Below are 16,199 nucleotides of genomic sequence, written 5' to 3'. Positions count from 1 at the left end.
AATATGACCCATTCTTTAGTACTGCTGAGGTGTTTGAGATTACCATCAGGTCATATTAAAGGAACACATCAAAGCAATTCAGAGGCATACTGCTACTTATGTTAGTGGTAGGTTTGATTGATAAATAAGTACTACAGAAATGCTCTGTGACCTCAGATGAGAATCGCTGGCTGAAGAAGATGTTCTTTCTGTGAAATGCTGTTGAGGAAGTTTAGAGGACTGGCATTGCAACAAACACTAGAATGATTCTAGTACATCTCACAGAAGGACGTGAAGCCATAATAGGAAAAATCAGGGCAAAAATCATATAGATGGTTAGTTTCCCTCACATCATTTGTAAGGGGAACAGGAAATCATTGGTACCCTCCATTGTGCACTGTGTGGGAGCGTATAAAATATGTATGTAGATGTAGATACAGAAGACTTTCAGGTGTGATTTCTCCCCAGAGCCTACACTAATAGTGAAAGATGGACAAGAGGCGAGAAAATATAATTTCTGTGCACTCTTATCTGCTTTATAAATATGTTTACAGTAATCACATGACTTTTTCAGTGACACGCCTCACTGCAATTTTTGATAAGAGCATGTCATCAAATACTCTATGAAAGCTTTTGAAGGGCCAAGGGATACACCTACTGCTTGGGAATTTTTATTTATTTATTTTTTTCCAGCTACATATTACAAAATGTACTACAGCTGACAGGGTACTTTGACCTCTTCTGGAACCATGCTGGATCACTCAATAATTATATACATATAATTAATATAATGTGCCAACATTCCTTTTAACATTATTTTCCCAATCAGTTTGCTGAATGTTGAGGTCAGGATAATAGGTCTGCAGTTCTAGACTCAACACATTTCCCCTTTTTGTGTAAGGCTTTGAGTGCAGCCAGTTTCAACATGTCAAGTACATTATCTTCAAGAAAACAGTTTATTATATATAACTAATGTCATTTTGCAATAAGATTTTGGAACATATGCAGTCTTCAGAAATTGCGAATTACCTCAAAGAAATTGACTTATTGACAAATAACCATCACAGATACAGAAAATAGTGTTCACATGAAACACAACTTTCTCTTTATTCTCATGAATTAATGACTGCTATTGACAGGAGGTGTAAAAACCAATTGCAAAATGATTTATACAAGATATTTATGTGATGTGAAAAGTGTCAATTAACTCTAAATAATGAAAAGTGGGAAGTCATCAACATGTGTACTGAAAGTAATTCACTAAATTTCAGTTACATGGTAAATCACCCAAATATAAAGGCTGTGGATTCAGCTAAATACTTAGGAATTACAATTATGAATAAAATAAATTGGGATGATCACATAGATAATGTTGTGGGGAAAGTCGATCAAAGACTGTGATCTATTGGCAGAACGCTTAGAAAATGCAATAGATCTACTAAAGAGACTGTCTACACTGCACTTATCCATCCTCTTTGGAGTATTCCTATCTGCATCAGATAGAATTGACAGAGGGCATCAAAACGTTCAAAGAAGATAGCCCATTTTGTATTATTGTGAAACAGAGGAGAGGGTTCCACAGATTTGCACAGTAGCATGGCAGTCATTAAAGCAAAGGCATTTTTCATTGTGACAGGATCTCCTCATGAAATTTCAGTCACAAGCTTTTTCCTCTGAATGAAAAAATATTTTGCTGGTGCCCTCCTAAATAGGGAGAAGCGGCCATCATAATAAAATTAGAGAAACCGGAGCTTGCACACAAATATTTAAGTGTTAGTTTTTCCCATATGCTGTTCAATAGTGGAACGGTACAAAAATAACCTGAAGGTGCTTTGATGAACCCTCTGCCAGGAACTTAATTGTGAATTGCATAGTAATCATGTAGGTGTAAATGTAGATAAACCAGTCATTTCACTAGCTCATATTTACATTTCTTCAACCAAAATGGAGAAATTTCATCTATTCCTGCTGATTTTTTGTTTCTGAGGCTGTCAATAAGCTTCAGAATGTAATCAGTGCATACTGCATGTTTGTGTACTTCATATATGTTCATTAGCAGACTCAAATGCATACTGTGCACCCAGTTTCATGCAGACATCACTTTCAACAGTACCTATAAAGTAATTATTAAAAATATTGCTAACTAGAAGGGAATCTGGAATGTCTCATTATTTACAATTAATTCTGCATCATTACTTTTAGTTTCTGTTGCATTGTTTGTAATTTTATTTGCAACTGACTAGCAAGACTTTGAAATGTTATCTTAGCTTCGTGCCTATTGGCTAATTCTTTCTGCTTTCAATATCCTGGCTTCTTTGCAGAATTTATGTTTGCACTGCAATTTATAGTCAGCAAAGTCAGACAGACAATGAAGAGAAAGTTTTGAAACCTACACTGTAGTATAGACAGTAGATAAGATGATCATTAAATGAGATTATTTCAGAATCAGCAAATAAAATAAAAATAGCTTGGAATATAATTAGCATTGAGAGGGGCAGCAAAAAATATGCACAGAAAACAAACGAAACTGAAGGACAAAAGTGAGTAATGCAATAGTTTCAGATAAAAAAGAAATTGCCAAAATTCTGAGTAATAACTACTAGATACTGTAGAAAGCTTAAAACATGGAAGTGATAGTTAAGAAAGTGTGTCAAAGTACATAATCAAGCATGTGGCAGCAGAAATAATTACACCACTATTGGATATTGTCAACTGCTCATTCTAAAATGGAGTTATTTCCTGATCAACTTCAATTAAATAATATAACGCCTGTTCACAAAAAGGAATGAATTAAGATCCTAACTATTACAGACCAGTATCTTTATTTATTTGTTTAGCACCCATATTATTCACATTCATGATACTGGACTTGCTAAACTACAAAATAGTATAAAATATTATAACAATATTACGAAAAGGAAAGTTGCTACTCACCTTACAGCAGAGGTGCTGAGTCACAGATAAGCACAATGAAAAGACTGTCAGAAATAAGCTTTAGACCAGCAAGGTTTTCATCAGAAATAGATGACAGACACACACTCTGGGCATGGCTTTAGTTTCCAGAGACTATAGTCATGTGTGTGTGAGTTGCATTTGTGTGTGTGTGTGTGTGTGTGTGTGTGTGTGTGTGTGTGTGTGTGTGTGTGTGTGCGTGTGCATGTCATCTATTTTTAATTGCATCTGAGTCCTGCATCAGTGAGGTTTTGGAAAAGGTAATCCAGGTTCCGGAGATGCTCATTTGAAGTAGTGCCCAAGATGATGATGTCATCAAAATAATTGTAGCAGGACAGTACCTTCTATATTAGGTGCTCCAAAAACGTTTGGAAGATAGCTGGGGCAAAGTGCTGCCAAAGGGGAGACAATGATATTAGAACAGCCCAATATAAGTGTTGATGACAAGAAGGGATTTTGTCACTTCATCCAATGGGACTTACAAATAGGCATCCTTGAGATTGATCTTTAAGATGAACATGTTTCCTTGTAATTTTTCCATTAACTGTTCAGGGTAAGAGATAGGGTATGAATCCATGACAGACTGTGAATTAAAGGTGAACTTAAAATCTGTGCAATGGTGGAGTCACATGTTGGGTTTTCTTACTGTGACGAGGGGTGAAGCTCACTGACTGGCAGAAATGGACGTGATAACCCCCAGGTCCTATATATGTCTGAACTCTGCCCAGCATCCTCCTAAATGTCATGAAGCACCTCTCATGCTTTGAAAAATTGCAGCTGGGCAGCGTCTTTCGAACTGATGGTGATAAAGTATTTTACCCTACCCAGAGGGTTGTCAAAAAGCTGATGGTATTTGTCACAGAGCTTCATGATGTTGTTAAAGGGGACATGGGAGTTAATCATTACTGCATTATCAAAGATTTGGAGGCCAGAGGTGTCAAAAATATTAAGACTAAAACTGGTAGAACTGTTATAAGAGTGAAGCACCATGACAGGAATTGCCTTATATGTAGATTGGTACTGCATCTATAGAGGACAAGTTCCTAGGATTGTGATGCAATCACAATTGTATGTGGTGACGGCATGTTTCAGAGCTTTGAGCCATGGGGACCCAAGCTTTCCAATTGTGGACCCATTGATCAACGTCAAAGAAGCCCCAGTATCAAGCTGGAATTGTACAACCTGATTCTGAATACACAGCCAAATGAAAAGTTTCAGTGGCTCACTTACAAGCACTGAGAAACACTGGGTCAGACTGAAAACCTGGGATGAGTTCTGCCTTGTGTAAATACTGTATTAGGTGTGTAAATACTGTATTAGGTCTGAACAGGCAATGCCTCATCACGAACTGAATGGTTGAGGAGTGTGGCATTGTGAATATCCATTGTTTCAGAATCTTGGGTGGCTGTGGGAACAAGCAGGACTGCAACTTCATTGAGCAAATGTCTTGGATGTGCCCAACCTTTTGCAAAACAAATATTGGCTTGGCAGAAACAAGCATCCCTATCGTGAAAGATATTGCACTGAGGGCAGGATTGCAATTTGCTACCAATATGAGACCTCAGCAGGCATGCCATAGATTGTTCATGCTGCCCAGAAGAAGCAGACATACCATTTGCAAAAGATCAGAGGGTGTGAAAAGTGGCCACCATAGGAGGCAACATTTCCAGCTCTGCAGTGTCAAACAATTCCTGCACCTGAACTATATGAATGGCATCCTCAAGAGAAGGATCCAATAGTTTTGAGGACATTTGCCCACAGTCAGGAATCAGTAACATTCTGAACAATAGTGTTATTCAGCATGGCATCTGTGTAAGACTTACCACAAGGGCATGTAAATTGGCAGGTGTGGGTCATACCATGTAACTCTTTGAGCCACTGCCAATAGGACTGGATAGGTTAGCACTTCAATTGAAAGAACCTATACGGCACAGCAGTGACCAGCAACTTTTGAGTCTAAATACTTATCAAGAACAGCAGTGAATTCCAGGAACGGAACAGATTCAGGCTGAGTAAGTGACAAAAGCTTAGTGCAAATTCCTGAGATATCCATGCCAACCCAAGAGAAGAAATATCACCATTGAAAATCAAACGAAATATTGAAAGCCACAAAGTGTTGAAACTTCTGCAGTTTGTATTCATCCCATTCCTTTGTGACAGCATCCAACTTGCAGAATGGTGGAGCTGAATGGTGTCTGCTGCTGTCATCATCAGCATGGGTGACTCGTTGAAACAGGGCTTGTTGCAGAAGCTGTCAGACCTCCAACAGCAATGATATCTTGTCCTTCAGTCGAGTGTACTGCATTCACTGAAACTCAAGAAGTTTGTGTTGTGACACAGTTTCCTCTTGCTGGGCAGCCACCAAGGTAAAAAAGAATAAGTGACAAGTAAGACAAACACAAGAACAAAGAGAAACTCCTCCAAAACCTAAATTTAAACACCGTCCACTCTGGAAGCGAACAAAAACAAAAAACAAAAAACGCACAGAGATTCCCCATCAGAGGTGATGAGACATACCCATGGAAAGCGAGGACGTGCCACCAGGGCAGAAAATGTAAAACAGTACTATGACCACTATTTCTTGTGTCTGTAAATGAAGAACAACAAATAACAGTAGGTGTGCATAGAAAACAAGTTTATTCAACAATAAGGAAAAAGCCAAAAGAGAATAATACTGTACACCAATTAATGATATAGAGCAGCCACTGGGACGGATGTCAGCAGAGTCTGTGGATGACACTGAGGTTTGAGTGCTGTGAAGCAGAACCCTTGGGGTAGTCTAGTTCCAGAGTGGGATTGATATCCTGAAGATTGTGATCTGAATGGTGTGGCCTCACGGTATCAGCAGTAGTGAAGCCCAAGATGAAACTGCTGAAGTGAAGGGCTGCATGCACTTATAAAGCCCCAGGCAGTGTAGAAATATACCTACCATCAGTGAGTCTACTGTGGCATGGCATTGCACGATTGGTGCAGTACCGTCGTGTAGCTATTTGATGTGAGTACACTGGCTGGACATTGCTATGTTACTGTGGAGGCAGCTACATGCATGAGCCATGTCTGTGCTGTCCTCATTGGTAGCTCTGCACCTGTGTGGAACAGCTGCCTGTGAGCTGTCTTACATGTGACCTATGGTCATGTGGTGGCCGACATCATGGTGTAGGCATTGACAATACCCGAGTTAAAAGATTATGTACTCTAAATCACCATGCATTATAGAACATCATACATACATTGTGCAAGCTATTAATATATTTACTGTGGAAGCTGTTATATGTACTGCATATATTGATAGATTGTAAGCATAATAACATGTCCTATGTTACAAGTACATTGCTGTACAAAAGGAAATTTATGAGGCAATTAAACAATTAGAAATCACAGTCTAGCCACTGGTCTCTGAGTAAATTATCCAAGAAGAGGCCATTTAATATGCATGCTGAGAATATGTGGTCATAATTTGTTGAAACATGATTTACTGGACTATTATGTGTGCTAACTATTCTAGTGGGTACCAGCTCCAGTAAATCTTTAGCGTCATAAAATATGGTACAATCTGCAAAACATTTGCTTTCCTGGCAATCATGTAAAGTGTTGATGTTCAGGTCTCTGAATATCATGAGATTTACACTTACATGACCTGACATTAACTTACTCAAAACTCCATCAAGTGATTTCAGGAAAGTATCAAAATTTCCAGAGAGATATCAATATATGCCTTCAAAAAAGAAAAGAAACAATATGAAATACAAATTTGAGAATTACAAATTTGAAACCTTTTTCTACAGCAAACTTGTTCACCCAGTGCACTTTTTGTATGGTGGTTATAAGCTTACCTTTTCCTCAAGTAAATGGTAACACCACTGCCTTTGTTATGTGCTCTATAGTAAGATATCTCTAGATTGTGGCTCTCTAATTTGAAACAATGAATTTTGTCTACTGGTTTCTGATTTTCTGTGACAACTACAACACATGCAGCCAGTACTGTAACAAATTATTCAAAAGTGTTTATTTTGTTTCGTGTGCCTTGTACATTATAATAAAAAATGATAAGATTATTCCCATATGAATTTAAGTCTGTCTGAAGCATATATGTGTGGTTAACTCATGAAAAGATTTATTTCTACATATAAATTAATTACACAGAAGTATGTGGTTTGCTTGGCATTCAGTGTCAACAAGTCAAAATAAGGAATAATTATATTATCAAAAACCAAGAATAAAAACAATGTGGCACGGAACTCTAGTACAGTCCACACCACTGTACTGTGGAATGTGTATAGTAGGAGTCACTAAAAAATTACCCCCACTCCCAGTGTCAGCAATACTTCTCGTTAAATTTGACATGCCATCCAGATCATGTTGTCACGCCTTTCTTAAAACCCAGGAGGCATCTCCTTCGAATGGGTGTGTTCTTCTAGCTGCAGGGTTGTAGCTCCTGCTGGTGTTTCCTGTGTTGCAGCATCCAATGTTCATTGAGGCTCCTCTGTAGCTTGCTGTGTGGGAGAATCTTTAGTTGCTGCCTCTCCCTTCTTCATGTTTCTCAATGCCAGTTCTTTTTCTGTTGGTCATGAATCTTGAAATGCCAGACTGATACAGTTAATAACAGCTGTGATAGGGTAGCCTATGGATGTCAATCTTGAAATTGTTGTCTCTTTGACTAATTACTGTATATGGACCTGCATATGGCAGTTGCAGTGGTCTGTATATGGTGTCATTACGTAATGGCACATGTGAACAGGTTGCTAAATCTTCAAAGACAAACATGTCGCATCTGGTTTGTTCATGAGGCTGTACTGGATGAAACTGATGTATGTGGGATTGCAACTTGGTAACAAAGTCTGGCACTGTGATAGTTTTATCTCCCATATCATGGATGAACTCTCCAGGCAGATGTAACAATTGGCCATACAACAGCTCTGCTACTGTGGCTTGGAGGTCATACTTGAATGCTGTTCTCAATCCTAGTAAAACACGGTGTTTGCTGTGGAATGATAAGTGCTGGTCCTTGTTCGCTTGCCACCTAAAAATGTGGCCAGGACCATAAAGAGGCGTGCCTCAAATTGACATCCTTGATCTGTCATTATTCTCAACAGTATGCCAAAATGCATAATGTATCCTCTGAAAAACTTTTTCACCACATTCTTTGCAGTGACATCTGCCATAGGTAATGCTTCTGGCCACCTTGAGTATCTGTCCATGATTTTAAGGCAGTAACTGCAGTCTTTGGACATTGATAGTGGGCCTACAATATCCATGTGGCTGTGGTCACATTGTTAGTTAGGCATTCTAAGTGTACCTAATGGTGAAAATCAAACAAAGGGATATCCAGGATGGAATGTAACAATATTATGAAAAGCGAAGTTGCTACTCATCATATAGTGGAGATGCTGAGTCGCAGATAGGTACAACAAAAAGACTGTCACAAATAAAGCTTTCGGCCATTAAGGCCTTCATCAACAATAGATGACAGATGCACACACAAACATTCTCATGCAAATGCAGCTCACACATATGACTGCAGTATTATGCAACTGAATCCACAGTCTTGTTACAATCTTTTCGTTGCACCTATTTGCGACTCAGCATTTCTGCTATATACTGAGTAGAAACTTTCCTTTTCATAATATTGTACCTAATTGGCCTTTACATGTTGTGTGATTTTCTTCTTTTGACAGGCCATACATTGTTAGACATACAATTTACTGACAATGTTCATACTTGGCCAGATGTAACTTCATTTAACCTGCTTCATGGTTCCTCAGATTCTGGTATGTGCTAGATTGTGTATTGAACTGATTGCCTGGGTTCAAAATTGCTGCAGAACAAATGGCCGAGGATTTGCTTTCTTATTACATTATATTTGTGGGATTTCTGTTGGGTTGCAGCCCAAAGAAACACACTCATATCTGTAAGAATCAGTATATTTCATACAAATGTCCACATTACAACAAATTATAAAGCGAACTGAACAAGCAAGATGGCATGAGCCGTTAGGTTCAGAGTCAAAAACTTTTGATGGCAGAGATCTGTCATTCATATTTGTCAACGCCACATTGACACCCCCCTCCCCTTCCCCCATAGTGTGGAGCATGGTTTGAGTGTAGTGGAAGGGGGGCATGTACAGTGAGTGTGACGGCAGTGATGTGATGGGGATTTCCATCTCTAGAGGTTGTTGCAGGGACTACGCTGGGAGGTTGACGTGGAACTCCTGTAGGTGGTGTGGGCAGATGAGGCATCGGCCCATGAGTGAGGATGTAGTGGTGTGGGGAGGGACTGTGTCCCCCGTGTGGTCGTCTGGCAGCATTCGAACTGTAACCATCCCTAGGGGAGTTACCATAGCTTGGAGGAGCGTGTGATCGACCCCATGTGGGAACAGGCGGGAGCCAGCGATCAACTGGCAAACCGGGTCCCTGGTCGGGTGAGGCGAGTTGACTTGAATAAGGATGAAGATATTATCGTTGATGAGGACGGTGACATCCTCCACACATTTGGGTGGGATGTCAGTTTGCAGAACCACTAGAGGGGGTAGGGGGGAGGAGGTATAGAGAGAGAGAGAGAGAGCGAGACCCCGAGGAATGGCGTTGATGGTGACATAGATTCATATTTAGGTGAGGGCTGCGGTGGCAGCTCTGAGAGATTATAGCTTGAGCATGAGTCCTCAATGCTGGGGGGCTGCATAATAACAGCGGGCATGAAAGACGCTGGATTGAGGTGCGCCAGTTTCAGATGGTGGAGAGAAACAGTGAGTGGTGAACCTTTAACCTGGATGTCCATCATGTTAGCGGTGTGGTTTATGACCTCGTATGGTACTGAATATGGTGGGGCAAATGGGGCCCAGTTGGTGTTGTTGCAGAGAAAAACAAACATACATGAAAGGAGATCGGAGGGCACATAGGAGTAGAGTGGGGTGGGGAAGGGGGAGTATGGCTAGATGGGAGGTCAGGGAAATGTTTGCAAAATGCGATCAGATCTGGCTTATGAAGTCGGGAAAGGGTGGGGGGGATTGTCAGGGAAGAGGGGGGTTGTAACAGCTCCTCAGGGAGGACAGGGTTTTCACCATAGACAAATTCACTCATGGTGCCCTCAATATCTGGTTTGCACGATGACCGTAGGGCTTAGTAGTACCCATGGGAGAGCCTCAGTCCAAAAACTGTTGTGACACTGCAGTGCTGTCTTGAAAGTGTGATGCCACTGTCCTACCACTCCGTTTGCTTGGGGGTGGTAGGCATTTGTGCATCATTTGTTGACACCACACAGCTGACAGAGTTGGGTGAAGAGTGCTGATACAAACTGCCAGGCCTGGTCGGAGGTGATGGTAGTGCGGCAGCCGAAGCAGGAAATCAAGGAAGAAACAAAAGCCTTAGACACAGCTTCAGCAACTATGCTGGTGAGAGGTACAGCCTCTACACATCGAGATAAACAATCGATGCAAGGAAGAACATATCAGAAGCCCTCTGAGGGAGGGGGGGGGGGGGGGGGCGCTGATGTACATGGCAAAAGCGGCTAAATGGAATGTCGAATTTGCGGAGAGGTGGAACATGTGCCTGGTGACTTTGATGCACTGGGGCAGGTGATGCAGTTCCGTGCCCAGGTCTGACAACTGCGCTTCATGTCTTGCCATACAAACCATTCTGACATGATAAATGTCAATGACTTAATTCCAGGATGTCCTAGAAAAAGTTGTGTGTCAAACACTGAACAGTGGAGCAGGGTGGGGATGTGGGGTTGGAGGGTGCTGGTGAATGAGTCGCACCAGACTTCCTCTCGGATGCTGGCAAGTCTTGCTTTGGTGAAAGACAGCAAAGTGGAGGTGCTGTTGAAAAGTTGCTGTGTATCCTCGTCCTGGTTCTGTATGGATCCAAGGTCGCAAAGGTCAATGACTGTTGAGGATCTCTGCAGCAATGTTGTTGGTACCTTTGATGTGGCGGTTGTCAGTAGAGAATTGAGATATGAAATCGAAATGCTGAAAGCAACGGGGGTGGGTGGTCAAGAGGGGGATTGCATATGGCATCTGCTACTGGTTTATGGTCGGTCAGGATGTGGAAAGGTCAGCCCTTGACATCGGGGCAGAAGTGTTTCACTGCCTCATAAACTGCTAAAAGATCACATTCAAATGATAAGTATTTTTTTTGGGTGTCTGAAAGTTTCTTCAAAAAGAACTGAAATGGCATGACCACGTCATTGTGGCATTGTTGTAGGACCACGCCTACCACGGAGTCAATGGCATCCATGGTAATGAAGAGTTCAGCATCTGAGATTGGATGAGCGAGGGTGATGGCTAGTGTGAGAGAGACTTTCAGGGCTTGGAAAGCTGCGTGCATTGGTTCCATCCATGGAACGGGGTGCGTCCCTGAAGTTTGCTTGCCGGCGAGGGTGTTAGTGTGGGCTGCCTGGGTGTCGACTGCTGATGATAGTAGTTTATCATTCCCAGGAACTGATGGAGCTCTTTGTGTGTGGTAGAGAGCGGCATGAATAAAACTGATAACACCTTTGATTCAGGACGGGGTGTATCCTGGCGGCCAAGAATGTGTACCCCAAGAATTGGACAGATTGTTGGTGCAGTTGCAGATTGTCTTTTGATCTCGACTCCATTTGACCAGAGAGTATCCTGTACTATCGCAATGTGGCGTTAGTGATCTTGTGTGGATTTGCTGAAGGTCAGGATAGCATCAGTACATACAAAACGGAAGTCAGAGTGGAGCAGAAGAGAGTCAATAAATCATTGCCGCATCTGGGCAGCTTTTATTAATCTGAATGGCATAAAATGGTACTCGTACAACCCAACAGGGGTGATAATCACCATTTTCGGAATGTCTTCAGATGCGGCTGTGATTTGGTGATAAGCGTGTTTGCAAACCAGTACGCTGAATATTGTAACACCCACGACAAGGTGAGTGAAGTCGGAAATGTTCGATATAGGATAATTGTCCATCACAGTTCTAGCATTCAAGCATCTGTAATCACCACACATACGAAAGGAGCCATCCTGTTTAGGGGTGAGGTGTGTGGGTAATGACTAGTTACTATCAGAGGGCTGTAAAATTCCCGCCTCAGGAAGTTGCTGTATTTGCTGGCTGATGAACAAGCAAGATGGCATGGGCTGTTTGGTTCAGAGCCCAAGAACTTACAATGGGGAGATGTAACGTTTGTACTTGTCGACACCACATATTCATGATAAATTTAGGTTATAAGGGCAGTTTTGGATAAGCTACTGCTTGACTCACTTTTTACAGGTATCCCCTGTCAACATCTTAACTTCACTTGGTAATAAGTTATTAAAAAAAAACAGCTCCTTTGACGTAGGGGCTTTTTGCTATTAAAGTTAATCTTCTGTTAACCATATGAAATTCTTTTCTATGCCTTGTTCCATAGTTGTGAATATCCATGTTTCTTTTTGTGATCTTAGTGTCTCCTTTCACTAGCATTACAGTTTCTAGTATATACAGGACATAAACTGTGAGTATATCGTGTCTAATGAATAGGGGTTCACAAGAAGTTCCTGTTTTTACTTTTGCTATGATCCTCAAGGCTTGCTTCTGCAGTATGAAAACCCTTTTCATATTAGTTTGGCATGTCCCACCCCACAGTACTATTCCATAAGAGAAGAAAGGGTACACCAATTCATAATATACAGTCCTTAGGGTTTCAGAATTAAGATGTGGTAATCTTCTTAATACATATGGACTGGGTGTCATTTTTTTACAGACATAATCAGCTTACTGTTTCCATGAAAGTTGATCATCTATGCATAAAACCAAGAATTTACTATCTGTATGGGTTTTTGGTAGAATTTCATCAGTCCCAAATTTTGACTGTTTGGACCACTTGGCTTAAAATGAATAATATTAGTTTATTCTATGTTTACTTTTAGGTTGTCTCTTTCAGAGTGAGTTCTTGCCTTTTCAGTAAAATTTTGTATCTATTAAGCTAGGCTGGGCCCACTGTCTGCATAGCAGACACCAGATTCATCATAAGCATACATAGTGATCAATTGCTTATTGTAAGAGAACTTGGGAAATCATTTACATAGCATGTGAATAGGACTGGACCTAAAATGGAGTCCTGAAGAACACCAAAATATGTATTTCTTATACCTAACCTTCTCCTCCAGTATTTCTCCTTTAAGGTGCAGAATCTCCATGCATTGCTGTATACCCTTTATATATGTTTCTAGCAATTGGATGAGTGTTCCAGTGACACCGTTCTTTGCAGTTTTTGATAAGAATGCATCATGATGCCAACCGTTCTTCTTTTTGGTACCATATGAAGAGGGTCTGCCCATCTGCTACTTGAAGAATGGCAAATACCTTGAGCTAACATGCTACAAAACTCTTTTTTGATAATTTGTAATTTATCTGTTGCTAAAAGTCAAGGGCGTGCATCAGTTGGAAGACCAGGGATAGTGAGGATATGATGAACCATCAAGTGTTTGATAGGTGCTAACATTAACGAATGCCTTGTGATCTCTGGGAAATTTTTTAGTAGACGTGTATATTATGTGTGCCCAGCAATCACTATGTTGTGGTGGCAGTACAATTCACCTTACCTTGTGCAGGCATGTACATTGTAGCGTCACCTAATTGCTGTTGTCATAGGTCAGGTTCAAGATCATAGAATGCCAGGAAGTCTGTTACTAGTATCGGGTGTGATACATCAGTCACAGTATACCGCTACTCAAAGGTACGATGCAGTCCGAAGTTGAGTAGTAAAGTGATGTGTCCATATGTCGTAATATTTGTATCATTTGCAGTATACAGGCAAGTGTCATCATGACTGTGACATGGTAACTTGGTCTATCTGGTACTGTACTTTTGTGTTGTGTTCCTTGATAAACAAGTGTTGTGCATTACCTGTTGATGTGGCTGTAACTGCTACCGTATCGGCATCACGATTCACTTTACAAGATAGTATACATTTCTGTGCATCTTCACCAAATTTTCTGTGGTGCCAACATATGTTGTGTATCACTGACAAATGATTTCGACTCCTTGACCATTGACCTGTGTGTTACCTTTTGTGTGCTTTTTGTAGTGCAGTCACTTGTACTGTAAGCTCAGCTAGTTGAGACTGTAATGATGACAGAGCTGTTGAAGTTGTGTTATTCTGTGCAGTAACCATTGCCTCACTGCTTGTCATCTGATACATTTCTGCTATCTGACCAGCTGTTTGCGATAATTCCTTCAAATATCCAGCACATACTGTTAAAGTCTTCTGTGCATCCACTGGCAGTCAGGATAGCCATGTATTGCATAATACATCATCACTGGCAGTATTACCTGCAAGAGTACGCAGCTGATGAAGCAGTTGTGATGGAGTTCTATTGCCTAATTCCTCTATTTATAAATGTTTTTCCAGACATTTAGCTTCAGACTGGGACAACCGCATAATCAATGCCTTCTTTATGGCAGCATATCGTTTGATTTCAGGAGGTGTGGGAAGAATGTCTTGGACTTCTGTGGCAAGATCGTCCCTTAATGCAGCTACCACTTAACTATATTTTGTTTCATCTGCCGTAATCTGTGCTAAGATGAATTGGCTCTCTAATTCTGTGAACCAAAGCAAGGGGTCATGCTGCCAAAAAGGTGGTTGTTTGATCGTAACCTTGCTAAAGTTTCCATTACGTGAGGCTGGCTCAGTAGGCACTGGTGAGGAACTCATCTTTGTGCTGAATGAAAAACTGACATGGTTGGTGCAGGAGTTAACAGTTGTAGTTTTCACATGTCACGGAGTGTCAAGCCAGCATGGAACCACTGTTATGCATGATCATGTTGGACGGCACCATTTATATGTACTTAACTCATGAAAAGGTTTATTTCCACACGTAAATTAATTATGCAAAAGTAAATTCTTCATTTGTGTGGCCATATTGTTTGCAGCTACTTTACAATTCCCAAGGGTATTTTCATTCTGTTGTTGAACTACTAGAAAATGAGTAATTTTTTTTCCTAACAAGAAGCGTTTCACTTTATCGAGGTAAAGCATCATAAGTGGCTGTGATTTCCTCATGGTTTCTCACCTACATTGGGAAATTCCATCTGTTAACACATCTTTGCAGTTTTCCTTCTTTAGACACTGATACTCATAGCCTAATTTTTAGTTTCTCTGCAGAACTATGCATTTCTCATGTTTTACACAGCAAACTTTTTCACGCACCATTGTTTTCTGTCTCTGTTTATGTGGTTTGCATGATATTCCATGTCAACAAGACAAAACAAGGATTAACCGTATAATCAAAAACAAAGAATAAACACAATGGGGTATAGAACCATGGAACTCTCATGCAGTCTACACCACTGTACTGTGGAATGTATATAGCAGGAGTCATTACATACATATCAAGTGAATAGGACTCAGACACATTTGAGTTACATCTCTGAATACTTGTATGATGGTCTTTGTTCTAGAAAGGACTTATGGTTGTAGTCTAGGGACAATTGATCCACTTGCTTGCAAGCTTTGTTGCACAGTTCACTCAACAGGAGGAACTAGCTTGGTATTTCCCTTTCTGTTTATATTCAGTCCATTGCTCATATGTTCTTCATGGTTCATTTTACTTAGTTCTAGCAAATCTACATAGAAAAACTTATCACACAACTCTTTTAGCTCATAATTGTAGAGCTGTACTTCTTTTTTTGCATGACTATTGTGGCATTTACATGACAGTTGTGGCAGATCATGTCACAGTGGCTTGTTTGTGATGAAAATGTTTGTATTCAGTTGTATTGGCTTTAAGTTTCACAACCATTGCAGGGCTGCCTTGATTTTGTTTTTATATACATGGTTGGTGCTACTTGTAATCATCACATGGCCATCTTATTTTAGCTGACTTTCTCCACCACTGCACTATGTATGTAATAGCTTATGCCATGGGCACAAAGAGTAAGAGTAGACCTTCCAGAATCACATTTCAGGAATGGAATCTGCTCAAGGAAAAATATTCTGTACAAAGTGATCTGATCCAAAAGAGTATTATGTACAAAATTAGTACATGTTTAATACATGTGTTTGCATGACCATCTTCCACAGCAGTAGCAGTCAGCTCAAGATGGATAACCTAGAGTAACAGATAGTACATGTTTGTCCAAAAACACAGTTTTTGGATTTCAGGCTGAGAAACTGTCTACTTCTGTATCAGCCACATTTCCTCCAACAATTTCCTCCTGTTTCAGAAGATATGATTTTTGTCTGTTGTTCGTGTGCATCTGGTGAGATAGAAGTTGGGAGGGGTGTGAGAAGACAGAGAGTTTTAGTAATAAGTATCCAGGAAT

General features: G+C 40.6%; 1 protein-coding gene across 1 annotated transcript in view; it reads left to right on the top strand.

Moving 5' to 3' along the window:
• Window positions 1-16,199, top strand: part of LOC126234982 (xaa-Pro aminopeptidase ApepP-like) — a 241,482-nt gene that overhangs the window by 188,095 nt on the left and 37,188 nt on the right. The window lies entirely within an intron of this gene.

The sequence above is a fragment of the Schistocerca nitens genome, chromosome 2 (genome assembly GCF_023898315.1).
Source record: "Schistocerca nitens isolate TAMUIC-IGC-003100 chromosome 2, iqSchNite1.1, whole genome shotgun sequence".
Classification (NCBI taxonomy): domain Eukaryota; kingdom Metazoa; phylum Arthropoda; class Insecta; order Orthoptera; family Acrididae; genus Schistocerca; species Schistocerca nitens.
Note: the sequence above shows the minus strand (reverse complement) of the source record. Positions and strands in the feature narration are given on the sequence as shown.